This window comes from Bufo gargarizans, chromosome 2, assembly GCF_014858855.1.
Source record: "Bufo gargarizans isolate SCDJY-AF-19 chromosome 2, ASM1485885v1, whole genome shotgun sequence".
Lineage (NCBI taxonomy): Eukaryota > Metazoa > Chordata > Amphibia > Anura > Bufonidae > Bufo > Bufo gargarizans.
The window spans coordinates 276,981,427-276,999,132 of record NC_058081.1 but is presented as its reverse complement, the minus strand read 5'-3'; positions in this window follow the sequence as shown (position 1 = coordinate 276,999,132).

Here is a 17,706-nt window from a genome sequence, read left to right as displayed (position 1 = left end):
CTCAGTTATTGATGTGTTATGAATGGAAAAATTGTGCACTTTTAAGGAGCCTAGTAGGGAGTTATTTACATAACAACATATCTACCCTCTTGGAATCTGGACTATTGATTAGTCAACGGAGTTATAAAGAGACTACAAAATTACTTTCTAAAATCTGGGCTACTACTAGAATATGGTTGAGGGTAAAGGGTTCACTTATATTCACGCCTCTTTGGCATAATGCACATCTACAGATTCTAGATGGTATTGCAACGGATAAATTTTGGCAAAAGAATAGGATTCTCTACATTTCACAAGTAGTTAAGGATAGAAAGACTAAGTCGTTAACGGAGTTATCACATAAATGTAGAAAACCTCTCATGGTTTAGGTATTTGCAGCTGCGGTCGGCACTATCTAGTTTGGACGATAAATTAATATTGGATATAAATAGTTCCTGTTTTTTAAATGATTGGACAGGGATGACACCCCTAAGAATTAAGATTTCAAATATATATAAACTACTACTAAAGGCACGGTTTTGAGGACAAAGGGCCTGGGAGTTAGACTGTCCAAATATACAATTAGAAGGGTGGGGGAATATTTTCACTAATCTAGGTTCACTATCCCACAATTTCAACCACGTTATAGTGCAGTTTAGTATCTGTCACAGATTATATGTTACTCCTATATGGTTAAACAAATGTGGGCTAAGAGATACATCTAAGTGCCCTAGATGTGATACCTTAGGTGCGGATTACCTCCATATGATCTGGACTTGTCCAGAACTTAGAGAATATTGGAATAGCATTAATAACTTTCTGATTTACAAACTAAAAATATGAATCCCCTTTGAGCCACAACTGTTCTTGCTGAATGATCTATCCACAATAAGCAGGCATAAATACCAAAAGATTCTCCTAGGGAGGATATTATTGTTAGCTAGAATCTTGATCAGCCAGAGCTGGTTTGCTCGTCATACTTCAGAGCTAAACACCTGGATAAACTTAGTTAATAAGGTAAAAAATTATGAACAGATTCTTTATAGGCAAAGAGATGTAGACAAGAAGTGGATTAAGATATGGGATGGCTGGAAGATCTGATCGACTATAATGTTTTATATTAAATGTTTCTTTTTTTTTCCCCCTCTCTCTTCTTGTCGTCCTGTCTCCTGCCCCTTTTTTTTCTGTTGAAGGGGGTCGGGAGGAGGAGGGGTGGGTGTACGCATCACAGGGCTGGGGTGGGGGGGAGCGGGTTCGGTTGGGGGAAGAGGGAAAAGGAAAAAAAAAGGTATATCAAATTCTTTTCTTGTGTATTCTTTTTATATACCAATAAAGATATATATATATATATATATATATATATATATATTTATAAAAAGTATTAATGGCACTAATGAAGCTTTTATAGGGCTGTGACATCACAGGGGATGGCTATCTGCGGGTTTTCTGGCTGCACTGCATTAGGGATCACATAGCATTCCCGGGCTTCTTTTTTTCACTTTGTAACATGTGTAGCCCCCATTTTAGGGAAAAAATTATGTTACCCCGAAGCTCAAGGAAATTCAGATTCATGGCAGATCTAATTTTTCCTAAATACGGATCAAAGTCGATTTGTTTCACTTTGATTCGCTTAACACTAGTTGTCACCTTACATTTTGAGTTGGTAACGATTTATTTCAATGTATGTATATTTGTATTGAAAACAGTGTCATAAACCTGCCATTTTATTAATAGGCTATAAGCTGTGGCTGCACATATTCTAAATAACGATGCATTTAATTTTTTATAATATGCCTTAACATACTCTAGTTTTTTGTTGGTTGAGTTGTATTTGTGAGTATGGCTGGCTACTGGGATTTGTTTGGTGCATGTTTATGTGATGTTTATTATATTTAGAGATGGGCAAATGTCCTGAATTTTGTCAGAATAAATTAAACCCGAAATAAAAGTACCCCAATTTCCTAGTAACATTGTGTATAACACCCTGAGATCTGCATCCAACCCATTTCCAGCTTTTTAATAAAAAGATAACATTAATAATGTCAAAGTGGCAGCAACATATATGGCTATGGGTAATATATATGTAGGGGTGGGATTCAAATTTTTAACAACAGGTTCCCTACTCAACGGCGGACACGCGGCATCACGACATATGTTTACATATACATGCACCATATATATGCAACACACATAAATACACCATATATACAGTACACCCATACCACTCAACTTTGAAAAAGCCTAAGGAGCTAAACTATGGAATGGAAGTGCTCATCTCCAGCTGCAGCTGTAATTTTAACAACCGGATCTGGAGAACCTGAGGGAACTGGCTGAATCCCATGCTTGTATGTATGGCTTTTTAACAAGCAATCCAAAAAGTATTCCTTTTGGGGAGAGATGCTTACTGGTGATTATATGCACAGTGATTTCAGAAGATATAATGACTTGTTTTTACCAGATGAAACTAAAATTATCCTTCTTTTGGGAGTAGCAACAGGTTTGGTTTTATTTTAAAGAAAATATGAATTGTTCTGTAAAATGAAGAAACAATGTCTTTTTACAAAGCTTTCAAAAATTATTCTTTGATGATTTTTTGCAGCAGTTTCAGGTTTATAATACTGTGCATAGTTGGGTTTTAGGTTAATTCATACTTCTTTAGGTTGCAACTGAGATCAATGATGCACCCCTTCAATCCTCCCTGAGGACTGCTTGGTTATTCCACATTTTTCTTAATTTCTCCTTCGCCTCTCCCCTCTGTTCTATCCTTTCACTGTCTACTAGAGATTAGCTAATTTCTACATATCAGTTGAAAGATTTGATTCTGGTATAAATACATTCAACCGGAATTGAAAGTGTTCAGACTGCTCTGAAAAATTGTGTATGACATTCTGGGATCTCCTACGACAGTATATAACTACTTTCAAGCTCTTTAATGCCAAGATGACATTAATAATCGTAAACTGACATTAATATATATGATAATGGGCAGTATTTGAAAAAGCATTGGCTTATTCTGAACAAGTGACCATAAAGTATGCCTTAACGGGGGGCAGATGCCTGCCCATGTTTATACACACACAATAGTATAGACATAAAAGTAATGGCTTATTGTGAACAAGCAGTTCAAAAATTCTCCCTTTTTCAGTAGCAGCACCACAGTATTGAACCTGATAGAAAAGGAAGGAGATGTGTGTCTGTGTAGGAGTAGTAGTAGTGGCATCAGTAGCCGTGGCAGAAGCAGTACAATATGGAAAACAACAGACAAGGCAGGAGATGTGCAGCTGTGTAGGGATAGCAGCAGTGGCAATTGGGGGAGTAGCAATTGGACAGCGGTGGCCACATGGGGCCAGATTTATCATGACTCTGGCAGCTCACTCCACTTTAACATATGGCTAAAGTCAGTTTTAGCCAAGTCAGATTTATGATCGGCCCTTTAAGACTGTAATAAATGTGGTTTGATGGTAGCAGTTTATCCGTCAGTAAGCAGCTTTACAAAAGTCGCACATCTTTACGAAAAAGTCACATGTTTTTATGAAAAAGATGCATGTTCTATTAAAAAGTCTCATAAGATAAGCATGGTCCTCACTGGAGTGAAATTGCGATTTTTTTGGGGACTTTTTAAATAGTCCCAATAGTAAATCTGTCTAAAGATTAATTTCCATAAGAAAACACGCCCACTTTCAGAAAACTGGCGAGCATAGTGCAGAGCAGAAAAAAGTCGCAAATGTGTGCGCAGTTTTAGCGCTTGGGACTTTTTCACTCCATTATTCTGACCTGAGCTAATGATAAATCTGGCCCATAGTGTGTAATATGATAGACAAGCAGATTATAGCACTGGCATCATTGGGCCAGCAACAGCAGATCTACAGTATGTATTGACATCCTCACTGATCCATGCTTGATTAATTTTTCCAAATGCAATGTTTTCTACACTTGAGGAAGATAAATTTGTCCACGGGACTGACAACATCACCTGCTGTGCTAAATACCTGCTCTAAGAGTACACTGGAGCCTGGACAAGATGGTACACTAATAGCAACCAGGCCAGTTCCAGCTGCTGTTTCAATCTGCCTCCCTAGAAGTCCAATGGGGTCAGGGAACAGGGGATCTGCCGGAGAAATTGCTTAATTTAGCTTTCAGTTTCAGTGCTTCAACAGACTATTTCTCTTTTCCCAGCACTAATCCATCAGGGAGCTGCCCTAATATCTTGAACTGCAACCCTTATATCTGAACTCCTGACAAGTCATTAGCCCTTAACAATGCCTAAATCCTTATAAAATTGATAACAATGTTAAGTTGGTGTTTATGAGCTGTTACAGATAAGGGCTACAGTAAAGTCAAGCTGTCAGCAGCTTCTTGTCAGATTCAACATGAGGCAGAAAAATATAGTCTGCAAATACACTGAAATTGAAAGCTATATAAGCAAAACTTCTAAACATGTTAATAAGGACCAATTGAATTTTTTTTTAAATGCAGATATAAAGAATTTGCTCACAAATATGTTGATAGTTTCTTTCTGGCATGCCTTCAATTTGGATCTAGTTTGTTATGCTTTATCCAAATGACACTGCAGTATGCCAGTCCTTCAGGGTGAGCGAGTGTGAGGTCACGGGGGTCAGTTAACAGACCGAGGGTTGCTCTTAGTACTCACAGTTTGTAGTATACCCTGGGCAGGCATACAGTCAGTGATGGAGAGGCTGGCACGTACAGTACAGACCAAAAGTTTGGACACATCTCATTCAAAGAGTTTTCTTTATTTTCATGACTATGAAAATTGTAGATTCACACTGAAGGCATCAAAACTATGAATTAACACATGCAGAATTATATACATAACAAAAAAGTGTGGAACAACTGAAAATGTCATATTCTAGGTTCATCAAAGTAGCCACCTTTTTGCTTTCATTACTGCTTTGCACACTCTTGGCATTCTCTTGATGAGCTTCAAGAGGTAGTCACCTGAAATGGTCTTCCAACAGTCTTGAAGGAGTTCCCAGATATGCTTAGCACTTGTTGGCCCTTTTGCCTTCACTCTGTGGTCCAGCTCACCCCAAACCATCTCGATTGGGTTCAGGTCCGGTGACTGTGGAGGCCAGGTCGTCTGGCGCAGCACCCCATCACTCTCCTTCATGGTCAAATAGCCCTTACACAGCCTGGAGGTGTGTTTGGGGTCATTGTCCTGTTGAAAAATAAATGATGGTCCAACTAAACGCAAACCGGATGGAATAGCATGCCACTGCAAGATGCTGTGGTAGCAATGCTGGTTCAGTATGCCTTCAATTTTGAATAAATCCCCAACAGTGTCACCAGCAAAGCACCCCCACACCATCACACCTCCTCCTCCATGCTTCACGGTGGGAACCAGGCATGTAGAGATCTCAAATTTGGACTCATCAGACCAAAGCACAGATTTCCACTGGTCTAATGTCCATTCCTTGTGTTCTTTAGCCCAAACAAGTCTCTTCTGCTTGTTGACTGTCCTTAGCAGTGGTTTCCTAGCAGATATTCTACCATGAAGGCCTGATACACACAGTCTCCTCTTAACAGTTGTTCTAGAGATGTGTCTGCTGCTAGAACTCTGTGTGGCATTGACCTGGTCTCTAATCTGAGCTGCTGTTAAACTGTGATTTCTGAGGCTGGTGACTCGGATGAACTTATCCTCCGCAGCAGAGGTGACTCTTGGTCTTCCTTTCCTGGGGCGGCCCGCATGTGAGCCAGTTTCTTTGTAGCGCTTGATGGTTTTTGTGACTGCACTTGGGGACACTTTCAAAGTTTCCCAATTTTTCGGACTGACTGACCTTCATTTCTTAATGTAATGATGGCCACTTGTTTTTCTTTACTTAGCTGCTTTTTTCTTGCCATAATACAAATTCTAACAGTCTATTCAGTAGGACTATCAGCTGTGTATCCATCTGACTTCTCCACAACGCAACTGATGGTCCCAACCCCATTTATAAGGCACCCCCAACCCCACTTATTAAACCTGACAGGGCACACCTGTGAAGTGAAAACCATTTCAGGTGACTACCTCTTGAAGCTCATCAAGAGAATGCCAAGAGTGTGCAAATCATTAATCAAAGCAAAAGGTGTCTACTTTGAAAACCTAGAATATGACATATTTTCAGTTGTTTCACACTTTTTTGTTATGTATATAATTCCACATGTGTTAATTCATAGTTGTGATGCCTTCAGTGTGACTCTACAATTTTCATAGTCATAATGACAAGGTGTATCCAAACATTTGGTCTGTACTGTAGGTCCTAATGGGCACTCTCTAGATATAGGGACCAGGCTGGGTGATAGGTGAGGTGCCCTGGGTGTTGAAGGTTTAGCGTGCTTGTGGCGAGATCCCTTACAGTTCGTGACGCCAGTGCCGGTAACGGTGGCACACCGATTGTTAGGAGGAATAATGGAGGTACACACGATTGCAGTGAACTAGAATTCTTCTTTACTGAACAGTTTAAACTATGTGCAAACTCCAAACAGTTCCATATGAAGAATATTTAATAGCAGGTAGGCTTTACCTCTGTGGCAGGTAGAATCCTAGCAAGATAACACAGAAGGAATTAAACTTTGGCTTTCTCCAAGGCCCGTATCCCTAATAGCTGGCTTTATCCTTGGGTAGGGAAACCTCCTCTGGTATAATTCTCTTGCTGACAATAAACTTCTGCCCCTCAGCTTTCCACTTGGCTGGATAGGATTAGCACTGCTCTGTACTCTGCAATGTGCAGGATAACTCAGGAGGATCTCCTTCTCCTGGACTCAGGTGGAGAACCTGGACTATCTAGCTGCATGTTCTTAGCTGACACTCGGCTACTCCATGACTACAGTGAACACTGGCCTGTAACACCCCCCCCCCCTCCTCCTGGACTGGGCCTGTCTATATATACTAGGGGGTTCCCTAGCTCCCTCTACAGCTTAGGAGGATAAACTACACCCCTAGCAGGCCTGGTACACAGGAAATAACATTAAAACATGCATTACAATGCAATACAAAATACCATGACCATGCTCCACAGGAGGTGGGGAACAACATGACAGAATTGACCCTTAAGTATTGCCCACCTTTACGTAGTGGGACACTACAACACACTTACATCAACAGTGAAAAGAGCTAACTGCAGAACCATGGTAAGAATCTAGGGTTCATGTCCAAATGTTTGGTGATCTTTCTGCAATCCTTTTCCCTACTCATAACATTTGATATAATTCATTCTTTCATTCATTCTTGGATTTTTCAAGAAAAAAACAAAACAAAAACACTTTAACTGGAGAATGACCAGAACACTTATCTGGTACCTTCCTTTTAATTTCTTTAGCTTCACATGTGTCAATTCCAGGGTTCTTCTTCTGCCATCCAAGATGGATACACAGCTTTTCGGACTGCAAAGTGTGCATTTGGTAGCCTAAGGCAGTGTTTCCCAACCAGTGTGCCTTCAGCTGTTGCAAAACTACAACTCCCATAGTTTTGCAACAGCTGGAGACACACTGGTTGGGAAACACTGGCCTAAGGCACTTCCTGCTGTCCTTGGATTGTCCAAAACTGCTCACATGAACAATGCAGGCCAATCCAAAAACAGGGCAGGACAACCAGGAAGTGATTTGTGCTATCAATGCACCGTGTGTACCAGATAGTGGTGCAGAAATCTTGGATGGTAGAAGAGAAGCCTGGGAATTAGTGGATCTTCAACTAAAAAGATGAAAAAGAGGGCACTATGTGAGTGTTTTGTTTGTTCCCCAGTTATTGGGATTTTCTTCTTAAACTGGAGGGTCTCTATAATGTCTCAGAGATCTCTTTGGATTTAGGCATGTTGGTACCATACATTTCTAAATAAATAACTAAATGTCTAAGGTAGCATGGTAGGTCAGTGGTTAGCACTGGTGGTTTGCAGACCAGGGATTCTAGGTTTGAATCTGACTAAGGGCAACATCTGCTTGAAGTTTGTATGTTCTCCCTGGGTTTCCTTCCACACTCCAAAGACATAGTAATAGGGAATTAAGATTGTGAGCCTCACTAGTGTTGAGCGCGAATATTCGAAAAGCGAATTTTTTTCGCGAATATCGCAACTTCGCGATTTCGCGAATATTTCGAATATAGTGCTATATATTCGTAAAAACGAATATTCGTTTTTTTTTTTGTTTTTTTTTCACAAAATTACAGTACACATATAATTGATTGTTTCCCAAAGGTCCAACAGCTCAGATCTTACTCACATTGCCTAGAAAGTGATTGAGGCGCGAATCTTCGTAAGGCGATTTTATTAGCGCACATGCGAATATCTACACTTGTCCCAGAACAGAGGCAAAGGGCTTTGCATTCTTACATTAGTGATTGAATTGAGCTGCGAATCTTCGTGAGGCGATTTTATTAACGCAAATGCGAATATCTACACTTGTCCCCAGAACAGAGGCAAAGGCCTGTGCATTCATATAGTATAGCACCATATTCGCGAATACGTAGAACTTCGTAAAATTCGATTTACGAATATTCGTATTTTTTATTTTACTTTCCACCTTACAGATGACATTGATCTGTACTCTGTCAACTACTGTCATCACCCCCCACTGTATCTCGATTGATTCCCAAAAGTCCAAAAGCTCAGATCTTACTCACAGTGCCTAGAAAGTGATTGAGGCGCGAATATTCGTAAGGCGATTTTATTAGCGCACATGCGAATATCTACACTTGTCCCAGAACAGAGGCAAAGGGCTTTGCATTCTTACATTAGTGATTGAATTGAGTTGCGAATCTTCGTGAGGCGATTTTATTAACGCACATGCGAATATCTACACTTGTCCCCAGAACAGAGAGGCAAAGGCCTGTGCATTCATATAGTATAGCACCATATTCGCGAATACGTAGAACTTCGTAAAATTTGATTTACGAATATTCGTATTTTTTATTTTATATTCCACCTTACAGATTACATTGATTTGTACTCTGTCAACTACTGTCATCACCCCCCACTGTTTCTCGATTGATTCCCAAAAGTCCAAAAGCTCAGATCTTACTCACATTGCCTAGAAAGTGATTGAGGCGCGAATCTTCGTAAGGCGATTTTATTAGCGCACATGCGAATATCTACACTTGTCCCAGAACAGAGGCAAAGGGCTTTGCATTCTTACATTAGTGATTGAATTGAGCTGCGAATCTTCGTGAGGCGATTTTATTAACGCAAATGCGAATATCTACACTTGTCCCCAGAACAGAGAGGCAAAGGCCGGTGCATTCATATAGTATAGCACCATATTCGCGAATACGTAGAACTTCGTAAAATTCGATTTACGAATATTCGTATTTTTTATTTTAGTTTCCACCTTACAGATTACATTGATTTGTACTCTGTCTACTACTGTCATCACCCCCCACTGTTTCTCGATTGATTCCCAAAAGTCCAAAAGCTCAGATCTTACTCACATTGCCTAGAAAGTGATTGAGGCGCGAATCTTTGTAAGGCGATTTTATTAGCGCACAGGCGAATATCTACACTTGTCCCCAGAACAGAGAGGCAAAGGCCTGTGCATTCATATAGTATAGCACCATATTTGCGAATACTTCGAACTTCGTAAAATTCGATTTACGAATATTCGGATTTTTTATTTTAGTTTCCACCTTACAGATTACATTGATCTGTACTCTGTCAACTACTGTCATCACCCCCCACTGTATCTCGATTGATTCACAAAAGTCCAAAAGCTCAGATCTTACTCACATTGCCTAGAAAGTGATTGAGGCGCGAATCTTTGTAAGGCGATTTTATTAGCGCACAGGCGAATATCGGCACTTGTCCCAGAACAGAGGCAAAGGGCTTTGCATTCTTACATTAGTGATTGAATTGAGTTGCGAATCTTCGTAAGGCGATTTCATTAGCGCACATGCGAATTTTGCATCTCATAATATGTATTATGCGATGCGAAAATTCGAATTATCGCATATGCGAAATAATAACGAATTCGAATATTCGCGAATATTTTACGAATATTCTTTCGAATATTCGCGAAATTTCGCGAATTCGAATATGGGACATGCCGCTCAACACTAAGCCTCACTGGATATGGTGAGTATTGACATTTTTTTATAAATCTATGAGGAATATGTTAGTGCTATGTGAATACATTATAAATAAATCAGGTTCCTTCAAGATCTGCTCCAACACAGTTATACACCTGGAGGACAAGTGCAATTTGTCACTTAGGCATGATAGTAGATGATGATCTTAAGTTATGACTGCTGATGCACCATTACTAGTGTTGAGCGAATCGAGGCATTCTATGCTCAAGCACCATTGCTGATGCTGAATGCCGATGCACCATTACTATTGTTCAGTGAATCAATTCATCCGAAGTGGAATTTGATCCAAAGTTTAGGAAAAATTTAATTCACAATGAATCTGAATTTCCTTGTGCTTCGTAGTAATGACTCATCATTTTACTGAGAGCTGAGCATAGGGAGAAACGTTCAGCTGCTGCACCATTCATACTTAATTTGTTATCTTATACATGGACTTACTGTGCATCCGACTCAGTGTCAACAGGCGGTCTAATATATAGGCATGTTTATCTAGGTCAACAGCTGCGCCATTTATACTTAATCTGTTCTGTTATACATAGACTTCAATATAATAATAAACTAAAGAACCCCTAAACCTATAGATTTTGATACATTTAAAATTACCTACACCGGTCAACCAATAAAAATTTACCCTAAATAGGATGTAAAAGGGTCCAGGATTAGGTAAACCAGAGGATATCAATAGTTACAGGGACAGTACTATCCCTATTATATTCCTGATTAATCCTCAGTCCAGAGGTATCACCTGATGGTGTTGACCCCCCCGTCCTTGTACCTATCCTGGATTACCCCGGTTAGCCCACAAGAAAGTACCCTGTCACCCCAATGCGTTTCCCCCACTCGTTAGGTTCATCAGGGGGTACAAAAGACGGATGCTCACGTAAAACAAAAAAATTGGGCTTGTAGATAAGGTGGGGCTGGTGAAAAAAAAAATATATATACCTGTAGTAGGATGGTTCACTGATAAGACGATACCTAGAAAGAAAAAGTCTTACTCAGCGTTACACTGAAAGGAAAAGAGACCCAGTGGAAAACAGTATGCAGGCAATAACCGACAGAAGCAATAATTACTTACATTTAAATGTCCCACTGACCAACCCCACTGAGGTCCAGGATATCTGCCGACCTGTGGCGTGTCATGAGACGCTGGTTTAAGTAGTGCCGCGCTGTTCCATAATGCGGTGGAACTAAAAAGGTCCCACTTCCGGTTCCTGTTGTGTTCCAGCGTTGGAACGCAACTAATGGAACGCATAATAGGTTCCGGTTGCGTTCCAATGCCGAGTGCTGGGCATCCCAGATGCGCTGAATATGCCTGCACAAGTTTACATACCCACAGGGTAAGATGCCAAGAAAAGTAGAGTATAATCAGCTAATAAAGGCCACAATAATTGTAATTAAATAACACATATTAGCCTAACACACAAAATAGTTATACCAATACACTATAGAAATATTAAACCCCACAATAAATCTACATATCGAAAGAGGGCAAACTCACCAAATAGATATAATGGGAGTCAGAAAGAAGACATTATTGATATTAAGGTAACCATATAGAAAAAGTTGGCTTCCTTGAAGGGCAGGAGCTTCATCCTCGTCACTGGGCATGCGCCGAGCCCAGTGACGTCTGATGCTCGCTCTTCCCTCAGTCAGCAGGGAAGAGCGAGCATCGGACGTCACTGGGCTCGGCGCATGCCCAGTGACGAGGATGAAGCTCCTGCCCTCAGTCTCCTGCAGATCGCACAGGCGCAGCCCTCAGTGGGTACTGCGCCTGTGCGAGAGTTCGTTCGGCCGTGAGGGAGGGGGAGGAGAGGCTGTGGGAGGCTGGGGGCGGTTAGACAGTCGCAAGGAATGCGGGCTGGGCACTGTAAGAGGGGCGGTACTGGGCTCTCTAAGGGGAACAAAACGCCCCTCTGGGCACATTCAGGACTCATTTGCATAACCATAAAAGTCGTTTTTTACAGAAACTACTGGACGGATTACAAGATAAAAGAGCACAGCCTAATCAAGGTAAGCTGTGCTGCATGGCTGCTTTAAAATCGGATTTTGGGTTAGGGGAGGTGACAGAATCCCTTTAACTACTCATTCGCATATGGATTAAAAACAGTTTTTCTCCAGAATGGAGCAATAGATTGCTAAGTGAAAGATGTTATTATATTTAGCAGAGCTAGCCTGTCAAGGACTAAAAAATGTTATGGTCAGGGCCCCTTCAACAGTATTATTCAATGACATTATATACAGTGACACTGTAGGAAACATACTGAGCGATTTCCAGGACTCGTCTGCAAGAGCAATTTTTGACTAGCCACAGGAGTCGGGGTTGCACGGTATTCGGGGGTTGAGGAGAAGTTTCTTGGACAAAGTGCATTCAAGAATTTGCTGTGGGGTCCAGTAATTTCTAGTTATGACACTGCCAAGAGTTGTGCCTGATTTGACTGTGTGCATTTCTTAGTGATAGGCTCTCTCGAATGCCCAAAACACTTAAACTTTGAATAAAGGATATTTTGGATTCAGATCTACATGCATTGATGCAAGCATCTAAAAAATAAATAAAAATACCATGGGGTTTGATCATATGGCCATGTATTAACCTCATTATTTTCCTATCATGTAATTTAAATAAAATATTTCACCCAATATAAATTCCTCAAAAAGATTTATGTTGACAAGGCAAAGTCATGATAGGATGATTTCAAATGACTTGGTGCTTACAGTTTGCACAATGAGCATATTGTATCTGCGTACATTGATAGAAGAAGTCATTTACTGTATAGCTGCACAAGTAATTTGTCATTATAGCACTTTAAATAAATAGAACGTCAACATATGACACATAGTAACTGATGACAGATACTGTACCTTAGAAGCCCTTAGTTTGATGCAGGAATGCCACCGAAGGCCAAACAGAAAGACAGTCACAAGTTTGTTTGCTAGTAGACTCCTAGGGAGATGAACACAAAAATCCAATAAATAATTAGCTCTCATGTGACAGGCTTCTGAATTACTGTGATACATTAATTGGACAAAATTAGCATGAATTAAGGCAAATAAGTATAACGTGTAATTTATTACTTACTAAGCATGGTGCTGCAGTGGAAGCCTTAGATTTCCCCTAAGATTGCTTTAACTGCTATAATGCATTTCTTAATTTAATCTGTGGAAAATCAATTTTTTCAGAGTTCATTAAGCACCAATACATTACAATGCAAAGCCCTGGAGGATAGAGTTACAATATATTATGCAAATCCATGCCAATGTGGTACCAATATGTAAACAGCAATAAAGTCACTGTCAGCCTGTTACTGATGACAGACAACACATGGCAGTGAAAAGCAATCTATAACCCATGAAACTGCACTTCCCACGGTTTGTTTTATATTTGTGTAATCCTGCTTGGAATCCTGCATTGCTATCATGGGGCCTGTTTATCGATGGTGGTCTCCCTTGTATATTTAGCATATATAAATATCTATAGTGAATAATAGCCATGACTAATTATATGTATCAAAGATCCTTGGGCTGTCTTCGTGAAGATACTTTTTCTTGTGAAATCTAATAACTCTTCTGAAAAACACCAGTGTGTGTTTGGTGACTTTCTTTACTGACATGTCTTTTGTCTGACATTTATTTTTTATTGTAAGACTGAGACCCTTTTTCTTTCATCTTCTACCTCAACTCAACCTGATAATTCCTTACTCACTGTACAATTCTTGCTCCTTCTTTTCACATCAGTCAAGTAATCTTTACACTGCTACCAAAACTACTGGCAAACCTTCAAATGTTATACTACTCTGATTCAGGCATATTATACTGGTACTGAAGCAAGCAGAAGGAGATGGTGCAGAAGATGATGTGCCACAGTTTTTCTCCTACAGGCCAACTCTCCCTGAAGATCCGTGCAGTAAAAAGGTGATATAAAGAAAAAAATCAGAGCTAGAAGAAAAACAATCTATTTTTAGTGCAAGTGCAAAATAGAAGTTGTAGTACATCCATCAGTAGTTCTATACAGTTCCATTTTTATCTTCCCAGATATTGAGGTATATTGGCTGCCAAAATGACAGATGATAGCACCTTTGGTGTTCGATCTTGCTGATGTTTCTCCTGAACTTCTGGCTAATATTTTTTTAGTTGACCTGGTTTGGATGTGATCCAAGGTGATGGGTGTCTGAGCTGTAGTCCCTCACTGGCAGCAATGTCTGTATAGCTATATTTGCTAGTCACTCTTAGTGTTGAATGCGAATATTCGAATATCAACATTTTTAAGCGAATATCAGCACTTCGCTAATTTGCGAATATTTCAAATATAGTGCTATATATTCGTTATTTCAAATATTCGTTTGTTTTTATTTTTTATTGTTAACCTAGCTTTTTCCAAAAGCAGTACTTTTAAGAGAGGATTCCTTGCTCCCTGCCTGCTCAAGTCAGTGCCCGTTGCCACCTCTATCTACTTCCCGTGCGCATGGAGCGTCCCCATCACCATGGGAACGCCTTCATGCTAGAATGTACTGTCGGATTTGAGAATCAAGTTGCAATCGCAATGCAAATAATATAACTTGAATAAATCCCATAAAATTTTAACTTGTTCCTGGTTTACAATGGTTAGCTTTCTTGAATTAGCGAAGATGGAGAATATTTTGTTTTGACTAATAAATATCTTCGTCATCCTCGCTAATTTAAAGTAATTTAGTAAACCAGGTCTAAGTTGAAATCGCAATGCGATTAATTCAAGTTATATTAAACGCATTGCGATTTAAACTTGTAGCTGCTGCTGGGTCTCTAATGGAATGGGTCAGCTTGCTAGAATTAACAAAGTTAACGAATATGGAATGTAGCAGTGCTAATTTGTAATCGCAATGCGATAATATTTGCTTTTATTATTAACCGCATTGCAAATCCAACTTTTATAATTCTTAAATATAGTACTATATTCGTTATATCCGACTGTTAATTCTCCCAATACCACCATTATCAAAATCGCCTAAGTTGTAATCGCAATGCAATAATAACTTAAATTGAGGAAGATGTAGAATACTTTGCTATCTTCGTTGATGTAGAATACTTTGCTATCTTCGCTGATGTAGAATACTTCGCTATCTTCGCTGATGTAGAATACTTCGCTATCTTCGTTGATGTAGAATAAAGACACTGTGGAGGATGAGGTGTTTAGTGTTTGAGGGGAGGTGCTGTGGAGGATGGGGGGTGCTTAGTGTATGAGGGAGATATTGTGGAGGATGGAAGTGCTCAGTGTATGAGGGGACAAACTGTGTGGAGGATGGGAGTGCTCAGTGTATGAAGGGAGATGCTGGGGGGGAGGGTTCTCAGTACATGAGAGAGGCTGGGGGGAAGTGCTCAGTACATGAGAAAGGCTGGGGGGGTGCTCAGTACATGAGGGGAGATGCTGGCGGGGTGATCGATACATAAGGGGGGGGTTCTCAGTACATGCTGTGGAGGATGGGGTGCTCAGTGCATGATGGATATACTGTGGCGGATGGGGGTGCTCAGTGTATGATGGATATACTGTGGCGGATGGGGGTGCTCAGTGTATGAGGGGAGATACTGTGTGGAGGATGGGGGTGCTCAGTGTATGAGGGGAGATACTATGGAGGATGGGAGTGTTCAGTGTATGAGGGGCGATGCTGTGGAGGATGGGGGTGCTCAGTGTATGAGGGGAGATGCTGTGGAGGATGGGGGTGCTCAGTGTATGAGGGAGATACTGTGGAGGATGGAAGTGCTCAGTGTATGAGGGGACATACTGTGTGGAGGATGGGAGTGTTCAGTGTATGAGGGGAGATGCTGTGGAGGATGGGGGTGCTCAGTGTATGAGGGGAGATGCTGTGGAGGATGGGGGTGCTCAGTATATGAGGGAGATACTGTGGAGGATGGAAGTGCTCAGTGTATGAGGGGACATACTGTGTGGAGGATGGGGGTGCTCAGTGTATGAGGGGAGATACTGTGTGGAGGATGGGGGTGCTCAGTATATGAGGGGAGATGCTGTTGAAGATGTGGGTGTTCAGTGTATGAGGGAAGATGCTGTGGTGGATGTGGGTGCTCAGTGTATGAGGGGAGATATTCTGGAGGGTGGGGGTAATCAGTGTATGAGGGGAGATGCTGTGGAGGATTGGGGTGTTCAGTGTATGAGGGGAGATGCTGTGGAGGATGAGGGTGCTCAGTATATGAGGAGAGATACTGTGTGGAGGATGGGGGTGCTCAGTGTATGAGGGGAGATACTGTGGAGGATGGGAGTGTTCAGTGTATGAGGGGAGATACTGTGGAGGATGGGAGTGTTCAGTGTATGAGGGGAAATGCTGTGGAGGATGGGGGTGCTCAGTGTATAAGGGGAGATACTGTGGAGGATGGGAGTGTTCAGTCTATAAGGGGAGATGCTGTCGAGGATGGGGGTGCACAGTGCATGAGGGGAGATAGTGTGGAGGATTGGGGTGTTCAGTGTATGAGGGGAGATGCTGTAGAGGAGGGGGGTGCTCAGTATATGAGGGGAGATGCTGTGGAAGATGGGGGTGCTCAGTGCATGAGGGGAGATACTGTGGAGGATAGGGGTGTTCAGTGTATGAGGGGAGATACTGTGGAGGATGGGGGTGCTCAGTGCATGAGGGGAGATACTGTGGAGGATGGGGTTGCTCAGTGTATGAGGGAGATACTGTGGAGAATGGGGTGCTCAGTGTATGAGGGGAGATGCTGTGGAGGATGGGGGTGATCAGTGTATAAGGGGAGATGCTGTGGATGATGGGGGTGATCAGTGTATAAGGGGAGATGCTTGGATGATGGGGGGGCTCAGTGTATGAGGGGAGATACTGTGACGGCACAAGTGCTGCACTATGTCTTGGCAGTGCACAGCTCCAGGTTGTATTGCACATAGGAGCACACTTTGACCTGGCGCTGCGTGATGTCAGGACATAATGCATCACTGACGCCAGGACACAGAACTAAACCAAGACCAATGGCGTCTGGAGGAGAAGCAGAGAGGGGAGTATACAACATATATATATATGTATATATATATATATATATATACACAAACCGGATTACAAAAAAGTTGGGACACTAAACAAATTGTGAATAAAAACTGAATGCAATGATGTGGAGATGGCAAATGTCAATATTTTATTTGTAATAGAACGTAGATGACAGATCAAACGTTTAATCCGAGTAAATGTATCATTTTAAAGGAAAAATGCGTTGATTCAAATTTTCACGGTGTCAACAAATCCCCAAAAAGTTGGGACAAGTAGCAATAAGAGGCTGGAAAAAGTAAATTTGAGCATAACGAAGAGCTGGAAGACCAATTAACACTAATTAGGTCAATTGGCAACATGATTGGGTATAAAAAGAGCTTCTCAGAGTGGCAGTGTCTCTCAGAAGCCAAGATGGGTAGAGGATCACCAATTCCCACAATGTTGCGCAGAAAGATAGTGGAGCAATATCAGAAAGGTGTTACCCAGCGAAAAATTGCAAAGACTTTGCATCTATCATCATCAACTGTGCATAATATAATCCGAAGATTCAGAGAATCTGGAACAATCTCTGTGCGTAAAGGGTCAAGGCCGTAAAACCATACTGGATGCCCGTGATCTCCGGGCCCTTAAACGACACTGCACCACAAACAGGAATGCTACTGTAAAGGAAATCACAGAATGGGC